Raw genomic sequence first — 19,713 nt, forward strand, 5'->3', positions numbered from 1 at the left:
GCAAGTACTTGATTCCGATCGTTCAGTCTGTATGGCAGATATATGCTATAGTGATCCGATCTGAACAATTTCTTCGGAGATTGCATTACTTCTTCTAGCAAAAACTCATGCCAAATATTGTGAACATACCTCGTCAAATGAAAGAGTTTTCCATGCAAGCACTTGATTCCGATCGTTCAGTCTGTATGGCAGATATATGCTATAGTGATCCGATCTGAACAATTTCTTCGGAGATTGCATTACTTCTTCTAGCAAAAACTCATGCCACATATTGTGAACATACCTCGTCAAATGAAAGAGTTTTCCATGCAAGCACTTGATTCCGATCGTTCAGTTTGTATGGCAGATATATGCTATAGTGATCCGATCTGAACAATTTCTTCGGAGATTGCATTACTTCTTCTAGCAAAAACTCATGCCAAATATTGTGAACATACCTCGTCAAATGAAAAAGTTTTCCATGTGGCTAAATGACCACTCAATCCCCCCTCACCGTAAGACACTGTCACACTACACCAATTCACACCACACATTCCACACCTACTTACCATACATTCCACATCACTACACCATGCACCAACACGCACACAAATACAACTTAACACCGATCACACCACCATGAAGACATCAGCCGATATATAAGGGACTGACAGAAGGATCCCGCCCGCTTTTTAGCATTTCGATTTCGCTAGCGAACCGAGCACCCGTATCATTCGACTCCTTTTTTTGCATTCGACTGGCAAGTGATTTGACCGTCTTTCGAGCATCCGCGTAAACCAACTCTTCGTTTCGTTCCTACAAAGGTGAGTGAAGTGAAAACTAATTTCTTAATTACATAAATATGGTCCTTCGAGCCCTAGTGGACGGCACTATGGGGTACAAAACATAAAAAAAAAAAAAAGAAAAAACAAAAAATTAACAAACAGTGAAAAAAAAAAAAAAGAGAACCAGTGCATTTAAACAAAAAACAAGTGCAGTGAAAAAGTGAACAAACACGAAAAAGGTGATGTGTCAGAAATTGAACAAAAAAAAAAACAAAAAACAGGAAAAATATATATATATATCTCATTAAAAACAACAAAAATCAAAAAGGTGCAGTGACAAAGGTGCGGTTCCAAGAAGTGAACAAACAAAAAACAAAAAAAAAAAAAAATCAAATGTGAGCATAAGCGAAGTGCAGTGTACAAAAAAAAAAAAAAAAAGAAATATTGGTACATATATATACATACATACATACATATGTATAAAAAGATTAGTGAAGTTGAGTGACCGAACATATGTTCGTACATATACACATATGAAGAAAAGAGGCAAAACATATTAACAGTGCTACAAAAACATAAAAGCAAAAATTACTTTAACACAAAAACAAACGGGCGCGAAACCAAAAAACAAAAAAACTAAACGCGGCGCGAAACCCGAAAATATACAACAAAAAAACAAAAAAAATATTAATCTAAAACGGGCGCGAGACTAAAACAAAATATATAGCAGCCAACAACAACAAAACACAGGAAGAGAGCTGCACAATAGGCATCAGGACAGCTGGAGTGAAGGAAGTTGGGAAATAAGGAACCCAAAAAACCCTCTAAATTAAACCGCTTACATTCTCCCCAAAACCCCCTTGAGGCGAGACAAAGTGAGTGTATCGTTTTCATTTTTCTTATTAATTATATATGTATGTTTGTATTTAAATCCTGTATACCCTTAAAACTAGGAAAATCCGTTGTAACAGTTTGAACCCACGGGTACAGGAAACGTTAACGGAAAGTATATATATAAAAAAAAAAAAAAAACGGAACTAAAAATTTAAGTACTATATACTTATAAATTTTCCTAACGTTAACGGAAAATTTCAAAAAAACCGATACATAAAAAACAAAAAATTGGGTTAATACACTAATATACATATATACTTATATTTACACATTTATGTATATATGTATTATATTAACAAATTATTGATTGCCTAAACTTATGTGCTTACATTTGTATATATATATACACACAACAACCAGAAAATAAAAAATAAAAATTCAAGTATTTACTTGCGAAGAATTCCGGCAGTACCCCTTAGGCTTAATAAAGCAATAAGCAGGACTGTGTAACGATAAGTAAGCTAAAGGCACAATAACAATTACAGCAAAGAGACAAACATACAAACATACAAACATACATATATATACATTCAATCGGCAAACAATATGCAAATTGCATTTGCCGATAAATCTTATAACTAAACACTCACTTATATTTTTACATATATATTATATCAGAATAAAGTAACATAAGCGCAGTCGGCAAAATACCTGCGTATTACAATTTTTACTTTTCTCCACATTCTTCTCTCACCGCGAGAAATATCACGCGTGCACAGTCGTACACATACGCACTTGTACATACGGCATCCGATCTGCCTATGCACATAACCCACATACAGTGGGTACAAATACATATTTTTAATTCATTTAATTATTTAAATATCGATTATTTTAAAACTGATTAAACAGCGCGGTTAAATAGCAACAAATAATTAATAATTACAAAAAAAAAAAAATCAAATAAAAATTTTTTTTTTTGGTAAAAGAAAGCTAAACACAATATACAAAATTCTCAACTAAAAATTGCTTCAAAGTCCATTTTGGCAAATATCCCGCAATACCCCTTGTTCTTGGCAAACAAACACAAGCAGGATTGCGCACAAACATTTCAGCACAATAATTCGTGTATACCTAGGTACAAAGTGCATTGATCTCTTCAACGAGCTCTCAATTGCTCAAGTACATAAATACATATCTACAAGTCCACGCATTAGGGTATACCTACATACCCCTAAATAAGGACATCTAAAAATAAAAAATAAAATAGATAAACAATTTATTCAATACATTGTTAAATTAAATTAAAAAGAAATACGCACCGGTATCTATAACAACTGAATCCGGGTATTTCAGTTATTTTCAAATTAAAACGTTAATTAACAAAAAAAAAAATTTTTACGGTTATACATATATACGAAAATTAATCTTTGTTTAAAGTGGAAAACTCTACTCACTAAAAAGAGCTTTCATTCAGATTTCTATATACGAAGAAATTTCCTGAATTATCCATCAGTCGACACTGAGGAATTTTGAATTTATTTCATACAATTTTTAAATGAGCTCAGATTCAAAAGAATCCAAATCAACACAGTCGCTAAAAGTACCTAAAATGATTTCTGAAGAAAAGAGTCCATGTACACCTGCAGAAGCTACACGCTCAAAGCAAGGTGCTACAAAACAAAAACGGGTGAAAGATATTTCATACACCAAATTTATCTCTGAGAGTGACGATTTTCATCTTCGCCGATTCAGGACAATTCTGAATCGGTATTAGAAATTAAAAAAGACAATCTTGACAATTTTTGGACACGTCTCCAAGCTGCATATGACGCAATCGTAGAATCTGACGACTCAGATCTACCTGAAAATTTTAAATCCTCGGCTTACGCCAAGTACGAAAACTGCTTAGACCAGTTTGAAGAAACAAAAGCAATGATTTCGGATCAATTAAAATTAATTAAAGCCATAGCACCTGCTCCACATCCGAGAGTAGAGCTGCCACAAATTCAATGTCAAGAGTCAAATTCAGGCATCCATCTCAAGGTGCCCACATGTGATACCGAAATCTTTCATGGTGGTTATGAACAATGGCCGTCCTTCCGGGACATGTTTACAGCCGTTTACATAAACCACCCAAAATTAACAAATGCACAAAAATTGTATCACCTCCGATACAAAACAAAAGGTCAAGCAGGCGTCATAGTCAAACAGTTCGCACTAAATGACGATAATTTCAATTTGGCTTGGGAAGCTCTAAAAGCGAGATACGAAAATGAAAGAATATTGGTCGATAAGCAAGTAACGATACTAATGAACTTGCCTAAAATTCAGAAAGAAACAAGTGATGAATTCATTAGACTACAATCCACTGTTTCTAATTGTTTGTCGGTTTTATCGACACAAAATATTCCCACAGACAGCTGGGACCCTATTCTGGTAAATATATGCACCGCGGCATTACCAGAAAAATCGTTACTTTTGTGGGAGCAATCGCTCTCATCTCGGAAAAAATGCCCAACGTGGCAGCAAATGAAAGAATTTCTAACTACCCAATATGAAATAGCAGAAAGGGTAGACAAAAAACTAGTTAGAACTAAAAACGTTCAAAACGACCTCAATAGAAGCTTTAATAGACCCCAAACCAGTAGCAATAACCATTTAAATAGAAGTTTCTTTAAAAATCAATCGTTCACGTCAGAACAGTATAAACAAACGTCATGCGAACTGTGTACAGGAGGGCATAAACTTAAATCTTGCGATAAATTCAAAAAATTAAATATTGTCGATAGGAACAATTTTGTGAGAACAAAAAGACTTTGTACAAATTGCCTATCACATGCACATACACTTAAAGAGTGCGAAAGCAAATTTAATTGCGTTTATTGTCATAAACGACATCATTCAATGCTGCATTACAGCACATTTTCCAGCTCACCCCCAAACAGCGCAAATATGAAAAGAGCCACGGGTTTAGTTGCAACAGCAAATCCCGAAGTGCGAAATCCCGAAAATTGCCAAGAAGCACCATGCTGCTCAAAGGCATTAAAAACCCAAACGCTACACAGCGAAATTCAAAGTAGAGTACTACTACCCACAGCAGTCGTCTCCATCGAACACCGAGGAGAGCTGTTTAAACTTAGGGCCTTAATAGACCAAGGATCACAACGATCTTTTATAGCGTCTAGGGCTCAAATTAGGCTACAATTGCCAACAAAACAAGCCAACTTTGAAATTACAGGAATGGGCGGAAGAGTAGTTCAAAACTCTAATAAAATCTGCCCCATTACCTTAATTTCCCCCCAAGCGGATAAGCACATACAAGCAGAAGCAATAGTCTTACCGCAACTTACAAATATGCTTCCAAGCTATCACATAAATAGCAAGCATTGGCAAAAGGTTTCACACCTAAAGCTGGCAGATCCCAACTGCAACACTCCCGCTCAAATAGACCTTCTATTAGGCAGCGATCTCATACCACAGATAATACTCGAAGGTGTTGAGAAAATTTCAAATACACTTCTGGCACAAAATACTATTTTCGGTTGGATCCTAAGTGGACTAGTTCCGGAACCAGTTACAACCGTGACTACTCAGGTTGAGGAAATCTCAAACGAATACCTCAATTCACAATTAAAAAGTTTTGGGAGTTAGAAGAACTCCCCCCCATATCAATCACAACCCCTGAAGATCAGTATTGTGAAGACTTTTACAAAGCCACAACTACTAGATCAGATAATGGTCGGTACGTCGTACGACTACCACTAAAACAACAATTTCCTAACACACTCGCCTTAGGTCACTCTCGCACCTCTGCAATACAGCAGTTTTTAAGTATGGAAAAAAACTTACTTAAAAAAGGTGAGCTTAAGCCAGAATACGATGGCGTGTTAGAAGAATACCTCCATTTAGATCACATGGAGGAAGTAAGCCCATGCGAAAAAATCATAAATGGCAAATATTACTCATTTTACTTGCCTCATCACGCAGTAGTAAAGCCAGACAAAAAAACAACTAAAGTAAGAGTTGTCTTTAATGCATCAAGATCTACTAGCTCGGGGAATTCCCTAAATGATATTCTATTTACGGGACCCACGCTCCAACCAGATTTAATGCTACTCATTTTAAATTGGCGTATATTCAAATACGTATTTAACGGAGACGTCGAAAAAATGTATAGGCAAATAGTCGTACATAAAGACGATCAAGATTTTCAGCGAATTATTTTCCGAAAATCTCCCAATAGTCCACTACGCGACTATAAACTTAAAACAGTTACCTTTGGCGTCAACTGTGCTCCATATTTAGCCATTCGAACACTCCACGAACTGGCAGAAAACACAAGGTCAGAATTTCCTCTGGCAACCAAAGTGTTAAAAACACAAACATATGTAGACGATATCTTGTCTGGAAGTCACAGTCTTCCACAAGCATACGAGTCACACGAGTGGTAAAAGCCCTCAAAACCGCAGGGTTTCCGTTGAAAAAGATAACGGCGAACCACCCTAATATCTTAAAGGACATACCTAAAGAAAATCTGTTGGATACCAATTTCCTTAAATTCGAAAAGGAAAGTACAACAAAAACTCTGGGGATCCAATGGAATGCGATATCTGACCAGTTTTCATACACTACAGAGTCAATATCTGCATTATCTGCCATAACAAAGCGGCAAATTCTATCCTCTGTGGCAAAACTTTTCGACCCCGCAGGATGGCTTTCGCCAGTTATGATACAAGCCAAAATTCTAATACAAGAATTATGGCTAGATGGAACCGACTGGGACGAACAAGTAAAACCACTTCGTTTAGAAAAGTGGTCCCAGTTTGCAAACAATCTAAACGATATCTCACAGATGGGTAAATTATGCCCCAGAGCACAAAGTCGAACTACACGGCTTCTGTGACGCTTCTGAAAAGGCATATTGCGCAACTATATATGTTCGCGCACAAAGCGACAATGCAACCACATGCCACTTACTAGTAGCAAAAGCAAAAGTAGCTCCGTTAAAAACAATAAGTCTGCCACGACTTGAACTGTGTGGAGCGCTACTACTAGCCAAACTAGTATCCATGGTGCGAATGCATTTAAACATGGCAAAATACAAACTATATCTGTGGTCCGATTCTGAAATCGTACTCGCCTGGTTAGAAAAACCACCACATGCATGGAAGACGTATATTTCCAATCGAACGTCTCAAATCCTTGACCTAGTAGGATCAGCCACGTGGCGACATGTAGCCAGTGCTGACAATCCGGCTGATCTAGGTACAAGAGGATGCAAACCCCTGCATCTTGCCACCACCACCCTCTGGTGGAATGGCCCCCGTTGGTTAACAGAATCTCCCGATTCTTGGCCACAATCGCCCATGCGCAATATAATTGCCCCAGAAAGTCGAAAAATCGACTCTTTTCACACAACAGTGGATGATACTGACATTCTCGAACGATTTTCATCGTTCCCACGAGCCCTCAGGGTAATCGCTTATATGCTCAAGTTCATAGAGCGACTCAAAATTAAACTTAAAGGAGTAACTTCAGTACACTCCCAATGCGATACAGTGACGCACCTAGACTTACAAAAAGCAAAGGTCGCTCTTATCGCATCTACGCAAGCGCGCTACTTCAGCCGCGATATATCACTTTTGAGAGAATCAAAACCTATTGACAAGAGAAGTCCCCTCTTAGTTCTAAATCCATTCCTCGACACGAAAGGTCTTCTTCGTGTGAATGGTCGGCTTGCCAATTCAAGCCTAACGTATAACGAACGCCATCCCATAATTGTACCAGAGAAGTCTCGACTTGCCACACTACTCATCAATTATATCCACATATTAATGCTTCATGCCGAACATCGCCTCATGCAACATATGGTCCGCCAGGAATTTTACATTCCCCGACTCAAGCCCCAAATAAAGAAGTGCATTTTCTTGTGCAAAATCTGTACAACGTACAAGCAAAAGATGCGAACACAGATTATGGCAGCACTTCCTCCGGAACGCTGCAACTTTGCTCTCCCTTTCTCCATCACAGGTGTCGATTTTGCTGGGCCTTTTCAAATAAAGGCGTCCATGTTAAGGTCTCCCACTCTGATGAAAGGCTATGTGGCTGTTTTTGTCTGTTTTACGACAAAAGCAGTGCACCTTGAGCTTTGTACTAATCTGACGAAGGAGGCTTTCCTTGCGGCATTTGCCCGCTTCGTCGGTCGACGCGGCTTTCCATCGAAGATCATGAGCGATAATGGTAAAACATTTATCGGTGCTCAAAGAGCCACCGAAAAACAATTTGTGGACTTTATCAAACAAGGCTCACCTGAGATTGTACAAAAGTACGCGCCCCAAGGCATTAATTGGCAATTCATCCCCCCAAGCGCTCCTCATATGGGTGGTTTATGGGAATCAGCTGTAAAAAGCTTCAAATCCCACTTCAAAAAAGTAGCTGGAAATTACAAATTCAATTACGAAGAATTCACGACATTATTAATTCGAATTGAAGCCGTTCTCAATTCACGGCCTCTTACAATCCTTTCGCAAGATCCCTCCGATTTCACAGCCTTAACTCCAGGCCACTTTCTCAAAGGAACACCCATTCTGGCCATACCTGAGCCAGGCGTGGAGTCGCTATCCTTACTAAATCGCTGGGAAAGAATTAAAATTCTCCATCACGATTTCAGCCGTCGATGGAAAGAAGAATACATAAAGGATCTCCATAAACGATACCGTTGGAAGACTCCTGAACAAGCACCAAAGCTTGTAGATTGTGTCATTATCCATGATGATTGTCTACCTCCTACCGAATGGCGGCTTGGGCGCATAGAAAAGCTACATTACGGCTCCGACGGTCACATACGAGTGGTTGATCTTCGTACACAAAGCGGAATGCTAACCAGACCGCTCGTGAAGCTATGCTTTCTCCCAACCGCCGATAATAGTGACACAGCAAATCGCACACAATCAACCGATACTACCGCAATTCAATAAAATAACCAAATCAATAAGCAAAAAACCGAAAAACTCGTTAATAACCGTTTAAATAACAAATACCTAATAAAAAAATGGTCGATCAATACGATGACCCATTCATGCCACATAACGTGGCACGATCATCCATATCCTTTCTATGACAAGTCTGCATTATTAAACAACTTTTTCATACAGATTAACATGGATGTGGATACGCCAACTACTCCCACGCCAACTGTGCGCTCGGCTACCAACGTGCCACGCACGGGGCCTACCCCAACGCCCCGATCTGCAGCTGCAACTGCCCCTGCAAGCGCACCTGCAACGACACCTAGGTCAGCACCAGTTCCTCGCGGTGGCACGCGACCTTCACCGACGCTATCATCGCCGCCTTCAGAGGCACATCGTATACGATGTCCCATTTGTCGGCGCCCACATCGTCTGCAACATTGTGGGATTTTCAGGAGTATGCGACCGTTGCAACGACAACAAGTTGCCCAGGCACATGGGCACTGTCTAAATTGCCTATCGCATACGCATGGGACTCAAGAGTGTGTGTCCACGGGTCTGTGCCAAATTTGCAGCAGACCACATCACACACTCCTTCATCGCACCTCGAGGCGCGACGTTGGTCGGCCACCTACTCTGCGAATTCGCGCAACAGGACCTCGACCCTCCACTCGTGCGGTACACCCGCGGAATGTAACCCCACGGCGTCGACAGCCTAGACCGCAACCACGTCGTTCCAATGGACTGAGCAGCGTTGTAGAAACGTTACAACAGCTGCAGCGACTACTAGGCTAATAATTTGCCTAGGGGGGCCGGGATGGCTAAATGACCACTCAATCCCCCCTCACCGTAAGACACTGTCACACTACACCAATTCACACCACACATTCCACACCTACTTACCATACATTCCACATCACTACACCATGCACCAACACGCACACAAATACAACTTAACACCGATCACACCACCATGAAGACATCAGCCGATATATAAGGGACTGACAGAAGGATCCCGCCCGCTTTTTAGCATTTCGATTTCGCTAGCGAACCGAGCACCCGTAGCATTCGACTCCTTTTTTTGCATTCGACTGGCAAGTGATTTGACCGTCTTTCGAGCATCCGCGTAAACCAACTCTTCGTTTCGTTCCTACAAAGGTGAGTGAAGTGAAAACTAATTTCTTAATTACATAAATATGGTCCTTCGAGCCCTAGTGGACGGCACTATGGGGTACAAAACATAAAAAAAAAAAAAAAAAGAAAAAACAAAAAATTAACAAACAGTGAAAAAAAAAAAAAGAGAACCAGTGCATTTAAACAAAAAACAAGTGCAGTGAAAAAGTGAACAAAAACGAAAAAGGTGATGTGTCAGAAATTGAACAAAAAAAAAACAAAAAACAGGAAAAATATATATATATATCTCATTAAAAACAACAAAAATCAAAAAGGTGCAGTGACAAAGGTGCGGTTCCAAGAAGTGAACAAACAAAAAACAAAAAAAAAAAAAATCAAATGTGAGCATAAGCGAAGTGCAGTGTACAAAAAAAAAAAAAAAAAAGAAATATTGGTACATATATATACATACATACATACATATGTATAAAAAGATTAGTGAAGTTGAGTGACCGAACATATGTTCGTACATATACACATATGAAGAAAAGAGGCAAAACATATTAACAGTGCTACAAAAACATAAAAGCAAAAATTACTTTAACACAAAAACAAACGGGCGCGAAACCAAAAAACAAAAAAACTAAACGCGGCGCGAAACCCGAAAATATACAACAAAAAAACAAAAAAAATATTAATCTAAAACGGGCGCGAGACTAAAACAAAATATATAGCAGCCAACAACAACAAAACACAGGAAGAGAGCTGCACAATAGGCATCAGGACAGCTGGAGTGAAGGAAGTTGGGAAATAAGGAACCCAAAAAACCCTCTAAATTAAACCGCTTACATTCTCCCCAAAACCCCCTTGAGGCGAGACAAAGTGAGTGTATCGTTTTCATTTTTCTTATTAATTATATATGTATGTTTGTATTTAAATCCTGTATACCCTTAAAACTAGGAAAATCCGTTGTAACAGTTTGAACCCACGGGTACAGGAAACGTTAACGGAAAGTATATATAAAAAAAAAAAAAAAAAACGGAACTAAAAATTTAAGTACTATATACTTATAAATTTTCCTAACGTTAACGGAAAATTTCAAAAAAACCGATACATAAAAAACAAAAAATTGGGTTAATACACTAATATACATATATACTTATATTTACACATATATGTATATATGTATTATATTAACAAATTATTGATTGCCTAAACTTATGTGCTTACATTTGTATATATATATACACACAACAACCAGAAAATAAAAAATAAAAATTCAAGTATTTACTTGCGAAGAATTCCGGCAGTACCCCTTAGGCTTAATAAAGCAATAAGCAGGACTGTGTAACGATAAGTAAGCTAAAGGCACAATAACAATTACAGCAAAGAGACAAACATACAAACATACAAACATACATATATATACATTCAATCGGCAAACAATATGCAAATTGCATTTGCCGATAAATCTTATAACTAAACACTCACTTATATTTTTACATATATATTATATCAGAATAAAGTAACATAAGCGCAGTCGGCAAAATACCTGCGTATTACAATTTTTACTTTTCTCCACATTCTTCTCTCACCGCGAGAAATATCACGCGTGCACAGTCGTACACATACGCACTTGTACATACGGCATCCGATCTGCCTATGCACATAACCCACATACAGTGGGTACAAATACATATTTTTAATTCATTTAATTATTTAAATATCGATTATTTTAAAACTGATTAAACAGCGCGGTTAAATAGCAACAAATAATTAATAATTCCAAAAAAAAAAAAAATCAAATAAAAATTTTTTTTTTTGGTAAAAGAAAGCTAAACACAATATACAAAATTCTCAACTAAAAATTGCTTCAAAGTCCATTTTGGCAAATATCCCGCAATACCCCTTGTTCTTTGGCAAACAAACACAAGCAGGATTGCGCACAAACATTTCAGCACAATAATTCGTGTATACCTAGGTACAAAGTGCATTGATCTCTTCAACGAGCTCTCAATTGCTCAAGTACATAAATACATATCTACAAGTCCACGCATTAGGGTATACCTACATACCCCTAAATAAGGACATCAAAAAATAAAAAATAAAATAGATAAACAATTTATTCAATACATTGTTAAATTAAATTAAAAAGAAATACGCACCGGTATCTATAACAACTGAATCCGGGTATTTCAGTTATTTTCAAATTAAAACGTTAATTAACAAAAAAAAAAATGTTTACGGTTATACATATATACGAAAATTAATCTTAATTTTGTTTAAAGTGGAAAACTCTACTCACTAAAAAGAGCTTTCATTCAGATTTCTATATACGAAGAAATTTCCTGAATTATCCATCAGTCGACACTGAGGAATTTTGAATTTATTTCATACAATTTTTAAATGAGCTCAGATTCAAAAGAATCCAAATCAACACAGTCGCTAAAAGTACCTAAAATGATTTCTGAAGAAAAGAGTCCATGTACACCTGCAGAAGCTACACGCTCAAAGCAAGGTGCTACAAAACAAAAACGGGTGAAAGATATTTCATACACCAAATTTATCTCTGAGAGTGACAGTCTAATACGATACTGCACTCGATTTTCATCTTCGCCGATTCAGAACAATTCTGAATCGGTATTAGAAATTAAAAAAGACAATCTTGACAATTTTTGGACACGTCTCCAAGCTGCATATGACGCAATCGTAGAATCTGACGACTCAGATCTACCTGAAAATTTTAAATCCTCGGCTTACGCCAAGTACGAAAACTGCTTAGACCAGTTTGAAGAAACAAAAGCAATGATTTCGGATCAATTAAAATTAATTAAAGCCATAGCACCTGCTCCACATCCGAGAGTAGAGCTGCCACAAATTCAATGTCAAGAGTCAAATTCAGGCATCCATCTCAAGGTGCCCACATGTGATACCGAAATCTTTCATGGTGGTTATGAACAATGGCCGTCCTTCCGGGACATGTTTACAGCCGTTTACATAAACCACCCAAAATTAACAAATGCACAAAAATTGTATCACCTCCGATACAAAACAAAAGGTCAAGCAGGCGTCATAGTCAAACAGTTCGCACTAAATGACGATAATTTCAATTTGGCTTGGGAAGCTCTAAAAGCGAGATACGAAAATGAAAGAATATTGGTCGATAAGCAAGTAACGATACTAATGAACTTGCCTAAAATTCAGAAAGAAACAAGTGATGAATTCATTAGACTACAATCCACTGTTTCTAATTGTTTGTCGGTTTTATCGACACAAAATATTCCCACAGACAGCTGGGACCCTATTCTGGTAAATATATGCACCGCGGCATTACCAGAAAAATCGTTACTTTTGTGGGAGCAATCGCTCTCATCTCGGAAAAAATGCCCAACGTGGCAGCAAATGAAAGAATTTCTAACTACCCAATATGAAATAGCAGAAAGGGTAGACAAAAAACTAGTTAGAACTAAAAACGTTCAAAACGACCTCAATAGAAGCTTTAATAGACCCCAAACCAGTAGCAATAACCATTTAAATAGAAGTTTCTTTAAAAATCAATCGTTCACGTCAGAACAGTATAAACAAACGTCATGCGAACTGTGTACAGGAGGGCATAAACTTAAATCTTGCGATAAATTCAAAAAATTAAATATTGTCGATAGGAACAATTTTGTGAGAACAAAAAGACTTTGTACAAATTGCCTATCACATGCACATACACTTAAAGAGTGCGAAAGCAAATTTAATTGCGTTTATTGTCATAAACGACATCATTCAATGCTGCATTACAGCACATTTTCCAGCTCACCCCCAAACAGCGCAAATATGAAAAGAGCCACGGGTTTAGTTGCAACAGCAAATCCCGAAGTGCGAAATCCCGAAAATTGCCAAGAAGCACCATGCTGCTCAAAGGCATTAAAAACCCAAACGCTACACAGCGAAATTCAAAGTAGAGTACTACTACCCACAGCAGTCGTCTCCATCGAACACCGAGGAGAGCTGTTTAAACTTAGGGCCTTAATAGACCAAGGATCACAACGATCTTTTATAGCGTCTAGGGCTCAAATTAGGCTACAATTGCCAACAAAACAAGCCAACTTTGAAATTACAGGAATGGGCGGAAGAGTAGTTCAAAACTCTAATAAAATCTGCCCCATTACCTTAATTTCCCCCCAAGCGGATAAGCACATACAAGCAGAAGCAATAGTCTTACCGCAACTTACAAATATGCTTCCAAGCTATCACATAAATAGCAAGCATTGGCAAAAGGTTTCACACCTAAAGCTGGCAGATCCCAACTGCAACACTCCCGCTCAAATAGACCTTCTATTAGGCAGCGATCTCATACCACAGATAATACTCGAAGGTATTGAGAAAATTTCAAATACACTTCTGGCACAAAATACTATTTTCGGTTGGATCCTAAGTGGACTAGTTCCGGAACCAGTTACAACCGTGACTACTCAGGTTGAGGAAATCTCAAACGAATACCTCAATTCACAATTAAAAAGTTTTGGGAGTTAGAAGAACTCCCCCCCATATCAATCACAACCCCTGATAGATAATGGTCGGTACGTCGTACGACTACCACTAAAACAACAATTTCCTAACACACTCGCCTTAGGTCACTCTCGCACCTCTGCAATACAGCAGTTTTTAAGTATGGAAAAAAACTTACTTAAAAAAGGTGAGCTTAAGCCAGAATACGATGGCGTGTTAGAAGAATACCTCCATTTAGATCACATGGAGGAAGTAAGCCCATGCAAAAAAATCATAAATGGCAAATATTACTCATTTTACTTGCCTCATCACGCAGTAGTAAAGCCAGACAAAAAAACAACTAAAGTAAGAGTTGTCTTTAATGCATCAAGATCTACTAGCTCGGGGAATTCCCTAAATGATATTCTATTTACGGGACCCACGCTCCAACCAGATTTAATGCTACTCATTTTAAATTGGCGTATATTCAAATACGTATTTAACGGAGACGTCGAAAAAATGTATAGGCAAATAGTCGTACATAAAGACGATCAAGATTTTCAGCGAATTATTTTCCGAAAATCTCCCAATAGTCCACTACGCGACTATAAACTTAAAACAGTTACCTTTGGCGTCAACTGTGCTCCATATTTAGCCATTCGAACACTCCACGAACTGGCAGAAAACACAAGGTCAGAATTTCCTCTGGCAACCAAAGTGTTAAAAACACAAACATATGTAGACGATATCTTGTCTGGAAGTCACAGTCTTCCACAAGCATACGAGTCACACGAGTGGTAAAAGCCCTCAAAACCGCAGGGTTTCCGTTGAAAAAGATAACGGCGAACCACCCTAATATCTTAAAGGACATACCTAAAGAAAATCTGTTGGATACCAATTTCCTTAAATTCGAAAAGGAAAGTACAACAAAAACTCTGGGGATCCAATGGAATGCGATATCTGACCAGTTTTCATACACTACAGAGTCAATATCTGCATTATCTGCCATAACAAAGCGGCAAATTCTATCCTCTGTGGCAAAACTTTTCGACCCCGCAGGATGGCTTTCGCCAGTTATGATACAAGCCAAAATTCTAATACAAGAATTATGGCTAGATGGAACCGACTGGGACGAACAAGTAAAACCACTTCGTTTAGAAAAGTGGTCCCAGTTTGCAAACAATCTAAACGATATCTCACAGATGGGTAAATTATGCCCCAGAGCACAAAGTCGAACTACACGGCTTCTGTGACGCTTCTGAAAAGGCATATTGCGCAACTATATATGTTCGCGCACAAAGCGACAATGCAACCACATGCCACTTACTAGTAGCAAAAGCAAAAGTAGCTCCGTTAAAAACAATAAGTCTGCCACGACTTGAACTGTGTGGAGCGCTACTACTAGCCAAACTAGTATCCATGGTGCGAATGCATTTAAACATGGCAAAATACAAACTGTATCTGTGGTCCGATTCTGAAATCGTACTCGCCTGGTTAGAAAAACCACCACATGCATGGAAGACGTATATTTCCAATCGAACGTCTCAAATCCTTGACCTAGTAGGATCAGCCACGTGGCGACATGTAGCCAGTGCTGACAATCCGGCTGATCTAGGTACAAGAGGATGCAAACCCCTGCATCTTGCCACCACCACCCTCTGGTGGAATGGCCCCCGTTGGTTAACAGAATCTCCCGATTCTTGGCCACAATCGCCCATGCGCAATATAATTGCCCCAGAAAGTCGAAAAATTGACTCTTTTCACACAACAGAGGATGATACTGACATCCTCGAACGATTTTCATCGTATCCCCGAGCACTCAGGGTAATCGCTTACATGCTCAAGTTCATATAGCGACTCAAAATTAAACTTAAGGGAGTAACTTCATTACACTCCCAATTCGATACAGTGACGAACCTAGACTTACAAAAAGCAAAGGTCGCTCTTATCGCATCTACGCAAGCGCGCTACTTCAGCCGCGATATATCACTTTTGAGAGAATCAAAACCTATTGACAAGAGAAGTCCCCTCTTAGTTCTAAATCCATTCCTCGACACGAAAGGTCTTCTTCGTGTGAATGGTCGGCTTGCCAATTCAAGCCTAACGTATAACGAACGCCATCCCATAATTGTACCAGAGAAGTCTCGACTTGCCACACTACTCATCAATTATATCCACATATTAATGCTTCATGCCGAACATCGCCTCATGCAACATATGGTCCGCCAGGAATTTTACATTCCCCGACTCAAGCCCCAAATAAAGAAGTGCATTTTCTTGTGCAAAATCTGTACAACGTACAAGCAAAAGATGCGAACACAGATTATGGCAGCACTTCCTCCGGAACGCTGCAACTTCGCTCTCCCTTTCTCCATCACAGGTGTCGATTTTGCTGGGCCTTTTCAAATAAAGGCGTCCATGTTAAGGTCTCCCACTCTGATGAAAGGCTATGTGGCTGTTTTTGTCTGTTTTACGACAAAAGCAGTGCACCTTGAGCTTTGTACTAATCTGACGAAGGAGGCTTTCCTTGCGGCATTTGCCCGCTTCGTCGGTCGACGCGGCTTTCCATCGAAGATCATGAGCGATAATGGTAAAACATTTATCGGTGCTCAAAGAGCCACCGAAAAACAATTTGTGGACTTTATCAAACAAGGCTCACCTGAGATTGTACAAAAGTACGCGCCCCAAGGCATTAATTGGCAATTCATCCCCCCAAGCGCTCCTCATATGGGTGGTTTATGGGAATCAGCTGTAAAAAGCTTCAAATCCCACTTCAAAAAAGTAGCTGGAAATTACAAATTCAATTACGAAGAATTCACGACATTATTAATTCGAATTGAAGCCGTTCTCAATTCACGGCCTCTTACAATCCTTTCGCAAGATCCCTCCGATTTCACAGCCTTAACTCCAGGCCACTTTCTCAAAGGAACACCCATTCTGGCCATACCTGAGCCAGGCGTGGAGTCGCTATCCTTACTAAATCGCTGGGAAAGAATTAAAATTCTCCATCACGATTTCAGCCGTCGATGGAAAGAAGAATACATAAAGGATCTCCATAAACGATACCGTTGGAAGACTCCTGAACAAGCACCAAAGCTTGTAGATTGTGTCATTATCCATGATGATTGTCTACCTCCTACCGAATGGCGGCTTGGGCGCATAGAAAAGCTACATTACGGCTCCGACGGTCACATACGAGTGGTTGATCTTCGTACACAAAGCGGAATGCTAACCAGACCGCTCGTGAAGCTATGCTTTCTCCCAACCGCCGATAATAGTGACACAGCAAATCGCACACAATCAACCGATACTACCGCAATTCAATAAAATAACCAAATCAATAAGCAAAAAACCGAAAAACTCGTTAATAACCGTTTAAATAACAAATACCTAATAAAAAAATGGTCGATCAATACGATGACCCATTCATGCCACATAACGTGGCACGATCATCCATATCCTTTCTATGACAAGTCTGCATTATTAAACAACTTTTTCATACAGATTAACATGGATGTGGATACGCCAACTACTCCCACGCCAACTGTGCGCTCGGCTACCAACGTGCCACGCACGGGGCCTACCCCAACGCCCCGATCTGCAGCTGCAACTGCCCCTGCAAGCGCACCTGCAACGACACCTAGGTCAGCACCAGTTCCTCGCGGTGGCACGCGACCTTCACCGACGCTATCATCGCCGCCTTCAGAGGCACATCGTATACGATGTCCCATTTGTCGGCGCCCACATCGTCTGCAACATTGTGGGATTTTCAGGAGTATGCGACCGTTGCAACGACAACAAGTTGCCCAGGCACATGGGCACTGTCTAAATTGCCTATCGCATACGCATGGGACTCAAGAGTGTGTGTCCACGGGTCTGTGCCAAATTTGCAGCAGACCACATCACACACTCCTTCATCGCACCTCGAGGCGCGACGTTGGTCGGCCACCTACTCTGCGAATTCGCGCAACAGGACCTCGACCCTCCACTCGTGCGGTACACCCGCGGAATGTAACCCCACGGCGTCGACAGCCTAGACCGCAACCACGTCGTTCCAATGGACTGAGCAGCGTTGTAGAAACGTTACAACAGCTGCAGCGACTACTAGGCTAATAATTTGCCTAGGGGGGCCGGGATGGCTAAATGACCACTCAATCCCCCCTCACCGTAAGACACTGTCACACTACACCAATTCACACCACACATTCCACACCTACTTACCATACATTCCACATCACTACACCATGCACCAACACGCACACAAATACAACTTAACACCGATCACACCACCATGAAGACATCAGCCGATATATAAGGGACTGACAGAAGGATCCCGCCCGCTTTTTAGCATTTCGATTTCGCTAGCGAACCGAGCACCCGTAGCATTCGACTCCTTTTTTTGCATTCGACTGGCAAGTGATTTGACCGTCTTTCGAGCATCCGCGTAAACCAACTCTTCGTTTCGTTCCTACAAAGGTGAGTGAAGTGAAAACTAATTTCTTAATTACATAAATACCATGCAAGTACTTGATTCCGATCGTTCAGTCTGTATGGCAGATATATGCTATAGTGATCCGATCTGAACAATTTCTTCGGAGATTGCATTACTTCTTCTAGCAAAAACTCATGCCAAATATTGTGAACATACCTCGTCAAATGAAAGAGTTTTCCATGCAAGCACTTGATTCCGATCGTTCAGTTTGTATGGCAGATATATGCTATAGTGATCCGATCTGAACAATTTCTTCGGAGATTGCATTACTTCTTCTAGCAAAAACTCATGCCAAATATTGTGAACATACCTCGTCAAATGAAAGAGTTTTCCATGCAAGCACTTGATTCCGATCGTTCAGTTTGTATGGCAGATATATGATATAGTGATCCGATCTGAACAATTTCTTCGGAGATTGCATTACTTCTTCTAGCAAAAACTCATGCCAAATATTGTGAACATATCTCGTCGAATGAAAAAGTTTTCCATGCAAGTACTTGATTCCGATCGTTCAGTCTGTATGGCAGATATATGCTATAGTGATCCGATCTGAACAATTTCTTCGGAGATTGCATTACTTCTTCTAGCAAAAACTCATGCCAAATATTGTGAACATACCTCGTCAAATGAAAGAGTTTTCCATGCAAGCACTTGATTCCGATCGTTCAGTTTGTATGGCAGATATATGATATAGTGGTCCGATCTGAACAATTTCTTCGGAGATTGCATTACTTCTTCTAGCAAAAACTTATGCCAAATATTGTGAACATATCTCGTCGAATGAAAAAGTTTTCCATGCAAGTACTTGATTCCGATCGTTCAGTCTGTATGGCAGATATATGCTATAGTGATCCGATCTAAACAATTTCTTCGGAGATTGCATTACTTCTTCTAGCAAAAACTCATGCCAAATATTGTGAACATACCTCGTCAAATGAAAGAGTTTTCCATGCAAGCACTTGATTCCGATCGTTCAGTCTGTATGGCAGATATATGCTATAGTGATCCGATCTGAACAATTTCTTCGGAGATTGCATTACTTCTTCTAGCAAAAACTCAT

General features: G+C 39.5%; 1 long non-coding RNA gene across 1 annotated transcript; it reads left to right on the forward strand.

The window, feature by feature from the left end:
- The first annotated feature begins 466 nt into the window (after positions 1-466).
- On the forward strand, positions 467-18,636 carry LOC138858126 (uncharacterized). The gene is made up of 3 exons (XR_011397350.1): positions 467-803; positions 8,756-9,727; positions 17,666-18,636. It is a non-coding gene; the product is annotated as an uncharacterized lncRNA (long non-coding RNA).
- Positions 18,637-19,713: the final 1,077 nt, after the last annotated feature.

Source organism: Bactrocera oleae, chromosome X (assembly GCF_042242935.1).
Source record: "Bactrocera oleae isolate idBacOlea1 chromosome X, idBacOlea1, whole genome shotgun sequence".
NCBI lineage: Eukaryota > Metazoa > Arthropoda > Insecta > Diptera > Tephritidae > Bactrocera > Bactrocera oleae.